Here is a 7,264-nt window from a genome sequence, read left to right as displayed (position 1 = left end):
CTCTCATTTTGTTTTTATTATGCAAGGAAAGATTTTTATGACGTTGCGATTAATCATGTTTGTTTTCGTTTATTTATTATAGAATCATAAAATACCTATTGCCTCTGGCGCACTTTGAGGTTGACTCGGCTTAATACTATTACAATTGGTATTATTTCTAACAATGATATAATTTTGCTAAAAAATTCGTTTTTCACTGAAATTCTTTTGTTTTTGCAGGAAGTATTATATTTTACATTTTATGTAAAATTAAATTAGGGGTTCCGCGGAAAAGTTGAACTTTGGAAAAGGGTTCCGCCACTAGAAAAAGGTTCAGAAGCACTGGTCTTATCGAACAAAATGCTTAATTTATCATTTCTGTCATCCATATTTCAAAATTGACCCCCAAATAAAAATACTCTGTATACCAAAGGGCACGCATAGTAGCATAACGAATATCTTTCACAGTAAAGTTCTAAGCCATCTCGCTATATTGTGGAAGGTAGTTGTCTCACAAATGCAAATCCGTAGTTTTCTGTGTTGTTGGGAATGAAGTCAAGCTCATTTTTCACACAGGTAGCGATTTTCCAATCTGTCGCGTGATTGTACTCTTCAGGCTTTCGCAGGTTTTCTTATTGTAACTGGTATAAGTTAAAACATGTGTCGCCAGTTTCCATCTAGTAGCACTATATTAATATTGCTGTAGTTACAGTCTCTATTTGTGTTTAAACTGTCGAGCTGTTTCTGTAAAGTTATTCTTTTGTTTTTTAGTACTACGTTAACTAGCACGAAACAGTTATTTTTATGAAAGAAAAAAAACTACTTGAATCTTTTTTTTTTAGTTTCAAAAGACTTTTATTCAAACGTTCGGTTAACAATGGAAACTGAGCTTTTTTAAATTATTTTTGAAATTTACTTCTGTCAAAATCTTTACAGTTCAACCAAAATTCTGAAAAAAAATTAAGATCCGACCTTGCTAGTATTTTTTAATGCTTTTAGATTCTAGCTGTTGAAAGTTTTCTGTCTTAGCAAAAACTTTAAATTAATTATGACTGCAATCCAAAGTCTCATTCTCAATATCTAATGAGTTATAATTTCTAGATAGGTGATAAAAATACAATAAATTTATGTATTGCAGTACTTTGTCATTTATGTTTCCTTTAACCATATTGACCGTCAGAACTTCAACATTATTCTTCAGAAAAAGCTTGTTAAACGTTGAGTTATAAATTAGAACTTTATCTTTTTCTTTGAGATTTCCTCATGTTAATGACTTATACAACTTATTTTTTGTAAATAACAAAAAATCATTTAGTTAGTTTACATAAACTTTAACTGTGTAATGTAAAAGTATACATTTTTTTAACGACAAGTTTTACTTATAATGATAAAAAGAGCTAATGGTTAATGTTAGAACCAAAACTATAGTATGTACAAACTGATTATAACTTATTCAATGTTTTAATAAATCGTTATTTGTTAAAAATTATCTATGTACTCTAGAAGTCTTTAAGGTACAATGAAATAAAGGATAAATTTAAAAACACTTTATTTTAATATAATTATAAGTACTTACATAAATATGTAAATATTTACACTCTAGATATCTAGTTTCTTAAATAAATTTCTCTTTTTTTATGTTGAAAGCTTTTGTTTTGTTTTTAAAGTTTTTGGTGTAATATCATCTATAAACTTTAGTGACTTTAACATGTTTGTATTAGACTTAACGTAGGTAAATAAATACCGAGGTTTCTAAGGTAACCATTGCCGGTTGGGTATATAGTTAGCGCTGTGTTCAAGGTGCGTACCTAAGCGGCAGAAATTTATACTACTTTTTAAAAACTTATTAAAGCTTTTTCCTCGATGATTTCTTACATAAAAATAAAACATTTTATCATTGTATACTGAATGAACATATTTAAACCCAATATAACCTAAGAGAGTCCTTGCTACATCTTTATATTTTCCGTTGCTATGGAAACTAATTTTTTTTTTTTACCACTGTTGCCACGCTTATGTCTTGATATTAAAAAAATCAAACGCCAATGTTCTTATCTGTAAAAAAAATTACAAGCGAAACTTTAAGATAATAAGCTCTAAAGTACATTAATAAACAGTTACGTTGACTCAATTTAGTTTTAAAAAAGTACTCAGACTAATGCCAAGTTCCAATATGACGTCAAACTACTGCTACTGGCTCGGCTTCGAGCGTCACCATGACAACCAGTTCGTCAGGGTTCCGGACGACGGTCGTCAAGCGGTCCAGGGCTTCGAGGGGTGGGCCGAGAGGTACTCGCCGCAGGACCAGCCGGGGTGGAAGCACTTTTCGGTGTTCTACCGCCCCAACAACACCCACCACGCCCAGCTGTACATGATGCCGCCCTACAGCCAGTGCCATTTTGTGTGCGAGCCAAAATAGTCAATAAAACTAAAACTCTTAGTTTTTTGAAAGTTTTCCGGTCAGTGGTTGAAAACAACTTTCTAAAGTTTAAAAAAATCAAATTTACTTTTTATTGGACCGAGATTTGCTTAAACTAGTGACTTTAGTGACTTAAAAAAATTTGAATAGTGTTGTAAAAAAAATTATAATTTTTAAGAGCTGTTGGTGATTGATTGAAACAAAAGTTTTGTAAAGTTAAAAAGTTTTTTTTAACGTAGCCGAAATTTGAAATTTTTTTAATAATTTTTAACTAAAATAAATTTTTAAAAAAATTTACATTTATCAGCGTTTTTTTTTCGATTTTTAAGTTAGAAAACTTTTAAACTATTGAATGTTTTTACTATTTTTAATTTCTAAAACATATCCAAGTTTTATCCATTTTTCATAGTATACTTTAATAAAACTTTGTTTTTTTTCAATAAAATATATAAAGTAATTGTAAAACCTTCTTTTTAGTATCAGAAGTTATCTCCATTTATAAAAATGTATAAAAAGTTTTATAAATTTTAAGTTTGAACATTTAAAACAAAATTTTTAAGCGTTTTGGAAAATTTACATTTGATAAATAAGTAAACTCATAAATAGTTTAAAACAGCTATACAAACTATATTTAAAACCTTTTAAAACGATTTTAACAGATTTACAAAAATACCTAGTACTGAGAAAAACAATTTTTTAAATTAACATACTCTCGTTTAAGTTGTTACTTTTATCTACATTTGTTAGTACTTTTAGGATAATGATTTCAAAATAGAGTTAAAATAATGTTCCATCGTATACGGAATGTTCATATTTTAACCTACAAGGAGTGCTAGCTACGTTTAATTATTTCTATTCTACGTTGCTATAGTAATATTGGATTGAAAACTTTTAAACGACTATCGCTATGTTTCGGTATTAAATAAATTCAAGTGAAAATGTTCATTATACAAAAAAAAATATTTTAGGATGATAAGCTCTAAATGACAACATTTAGTGATTAGTTTATCACATTACTTTAAAAAGTTTTGTTAAAATAGGTATACAATCAAAATACACCCGATATTTTTCATATTTTCTTCATTTATTTCATATCTATTTTACACTATCACTGTTACCCCTAACCCTTACTCTCGATCGGTAAGCACTTCTCGAATTTCACTGGGTGAATTTTGATCGGATAGATTTTGAACATGTCCCGTTAAGATATTATAGTTTTTAGTTTATCGAGCCTGCAAAAACATATTCATAATAAGTTTAGACCGCAGTAAGTTTCGCTTATCAAAAACATGGCTGTCGAATATAAACGTTTTCCACCTTGATTTTAAGTGTATTCAATTAGTTCCTATTAATAATTTTTAATTGTTGCTAGTTTTTACTTTACCTTTTATATTTTTAGCTCATGCAAGCGCGACCCAAAAAGCTTGAATATAAGATCTTATACGTTAGAGTCGCTTGAAAATGACCGCGCAAAACGGATATCTACTGCTCTCCAACGACTGAAAGAAAAGGATAAAAGACTTTAAGAAACCGAAAATGAGACCCAGAATGAATTTTATTTATATTTATTTTTATTTAACTGCATTTTCATTTATTGCATCACTGTGCTTTTTAATTACATAGTATCATTTTTTTTTATTTCTATGCACAGTTACGTATAGCCGAACCCGGTTGATAGCGATCTTTTTTATTATATATTTAAGCAGTTTGCTATCCTACCGTATAAAATCTATAGGTTGTTATGTTAAGTTATTTTTGAGTTGAGTGTTGTGTTCTAGATTAAAGGAAAACTTATAAGTTTAAAACAAGCTTCTTTGTGTACCTAAAAAAACTTTGAGTGAATAAGTAAGTGTGTAGCACGATTGCAGAATCTTTTTTTACACATCAGTATTTCGACAGTTTTTACAAACGTCGGTTTATTTTTTGTGCTCAACAGACCAGTGTGCACGAGGAATGTTCTCTGTGCACATAAAACTAAGCGAATCGAAAAACATTTTTCAAAAGACGTTGTTTTTACATTTGACTATTACAAAAAACTAATTATGATAATTTACAAGCCAACACACATTTCAAATTCAACTTTAAATATTTTATTCACGAAAGAAAACACTGTTTAAACATATTAACTTTATTGTTTCTTGACTCCCCATTCAAAGCATGAGCTCTTCTGGACTGATCCTGATGACTTGGCGTGGGCCTTCTTTCCTCCCTTGAAGTCGAAGTTCCAGCATTTTCCTGATCCGGTGAAAGTTTGCTTGTCTGCGATGTTCTTGGCTGAAGCTGTTGAAGTTAATAATTGTTTTGTTAGTTGGTCGTTGAAGTTAACTATTGTTTTTTTAGTTTGTAGTTGAAATTACATACCAGTTCAAAAATACAGTTAAAATAGTTAAAAATGCTGGCAGGGACTTTAACAACGAGAAATAGACCGTAAAAACTACTTAATAATTAAATGAGCTGAAAAGTAAAATGTTTATTTGATTATTTACTTGGAAAAATATTAATGTTTAAAAGTTTGAAATTGTTTTATCTATACTTTAAAGGTTCTTTAAACTTATGAAATTTAGTTGTTTCTGAGTAAGAAATGTTTTGCTATTTTCTTCACCAAAGCTCTTTGTTTAGTTGATTTTTTGATACTTGTATGTACAGCTATAAAAAATAAACATGAAAATGAATGATAAATGTAAAAAATGTATTTTCAAATATTTAATTTGTACTACTTAAAATATAAAAAAGAGGGTTGTTTAGCTCAGTATTAACATACCTGTCTGTGCTTATATATGAATTATATTTTAGATAAAATAAGGGTAATTACCATGAAATACAGTTAGAAGGTTTTAAGTACTTTTATGACTAAATAAGATTTATTTTTCCTAAGTATTTAACATTTTTACTACCGTTTGTTTAAATATGTTACAAAAAAATTAATTCACATTCGTGATAGCCTAGGCTAGGTTTGTAATTACGACGTCAAATCAGCTCTTAAATTCTTACTAAAAAAACCCCCAACCTGAAACTTCGACGCCGTTTTCGCTCTCCTTGACCTCGGAGTTGGTGTCGTCCCCGGAGTGTTCGACGGAGTGTTCGATTTTGCAATCGGTGGCGTATGCAGCGACGACGAAGAGGACGAAGAAGAAGAAGTATTTGAGACTCATGTTCGACTGTTTGCGAGTTTGTTGCTTCCCCAAGCTGCGGCTTCTGCTTATATACCGGGTTGCTTGTTTTCGTTGTCACGGCAATGAAAACAAAGTGTTGGGTTTGTTGTTGCGCAGTTTAAGCACTTGAAAATGACCTGTAAAAACAGCAAGTGTTGCATGTCAATCAACTTGGTTATTGAAACAATAAATTAAGTCATCCACTTCGATTTGATCTAATTAATACGATTTATTAACGGTCATAGGTGCTTTTGTTGTTTTAAAAGTTTAAGCAAACATTATAGGTGTTTTGAATGATAAGTTTTATGGAAAACATGCAGTTTAAAAATAAATATATATACTTTATAATATGTAGTTTTAAACAGCAACAAAAGCTGTTTTTAAACACATCATAAATGAATATTACTTTTATTATGTAACAAATTAATAAAATATCTTATACCGAATAATGTTTGAATTTTAGTATTATTAATTAAGGTATCACATTTTTTAAACTTAATGACATTTTTGCCTTGACGTTAACTTACAGAACGTTTGAATTATTTTAATTATATACTGAATGGTCATATCTTAATCCACAGGATTTCATAGTTAAATAAATATATTTAAACTTCGCGTTGCCATGGAAATTTTGTAGCAAACCTCTAGCTAGACGTCCAAGTTTAAAAAATAGGGTCCGATTTAAGTTAAACGTAATTCCCCTAATTTAGCTGAGTCAGCATTAAAAAAAAATTTTAATAAATACCCTTAACCCTAACCCTCCTTACCCAAATTATTTATTCTTTTTTATTTATACCCTTAACCCTAACCCACCTTACCCAAACATATAAAAAACTGTTTAAATTTACAAATTTTTGATTATTTTTTATGCTGACTCAGCAAATATTGGGGAAGCACCTAGAATTTCAATAGGACTCCTAGCTAGACTGTTGCTTCGCCTATATCTCGATTCTTGATATTGTTTCTCGAATGTAATTAAAGATGTTTTCAAAACCAAATTCAGCAGAGAAACTTAAAGACAATAATCTTTTAAACTCATTATTAATCAGTTGATCTTTTACAACATAGTTTTTAAATAGTATTTTAGTCATCATTTTTGTAAATTTTCCCGGTCTGCGAATATTTTTTATAACAAGTCTAGTCTATCGAAAATCTGCCAGACAAAAAAAAAAGTTTCCCAAAACTACTTAAAAGTATAAATAAAGTAAGTTTAAATAAATATTATTTATTTTTACTTTTTGTTACCTAAATTTTACTTTAAGGACTTGTTTTTCGATATGTTTTTTTCTTAATATTCATGTCTTATCCTAAATTGTCCTGGACTTGTTAAAAAATATCCGAGTGGTTTACGACTCGAAAAAAGAAATACTTTTTTGTGCATCAGATCCTAGAACTATTTTTTTTGTCGTTCAGTATTGTTACAGTACAATTAAAACCTTTGTGACGTGACAATCATACCAAGGGGATCAATCTTGACTATTTAATGAAAATAAGTTACTAATATAATGTATTACATGTCCATTGAAATCAATTTTCGCAATCAGGTCGGAGATGATATTTTATCTTCTGTTTAATTGGTTGCTAACAAATATTCGGATAAATAATCCTAACATATATAAAAAAATGACTGTTAGTTAAAGAAGTTTTTTTTTTATAATTTAATTGACAAGTCGTTTATTTTGAATTAATCTTCTTTACATTAGTTAAAACGAAT

The 7,264-nt window shown here is 29.2% G+C and overlaps 1 long non-coding RNA gene across 1 annotated transcript; it reads right to left on the bottom strand.

The window, feature by feature from the left end:
* Positions 1-4,526: 4,526 nt before the first annotated feature.
* LOC145843181 (uncharacterized) lies at positions 4,527-5,556 on the bottom strand. The gene is made up of 2 exons (XR_014370223.1): positions 5,406-5,556; positions 4,527-4,678 (listed from the first exon to the last, which is right to left on the bottom strand). It is a non-coding gene; the product is annotated as an uncharacterized LOC145843181 (long non-coding RNA).
* Between the last annotated feature and the right edge of the window lie 1,708 nt (positions 5,557-7,264).

Source organism: Thalia democratica, chromosome 8 (assembly GCF_965202585.1).
Source record: "Thalia democratica chromosome 8, ktThaDemo2.hap1.1, whole genome shotgun sequence".
NCBI lineage: Eukaryota > Metazoa > Chordata > Thaliacea > Salpida > Salpidae > Thalia > Thalia democratica.
The sequence above is the reverse complement of the archived record's forward strand: the minus strand, read 5'-3'. Positions and strand labels throughout refer to the sequence as shown.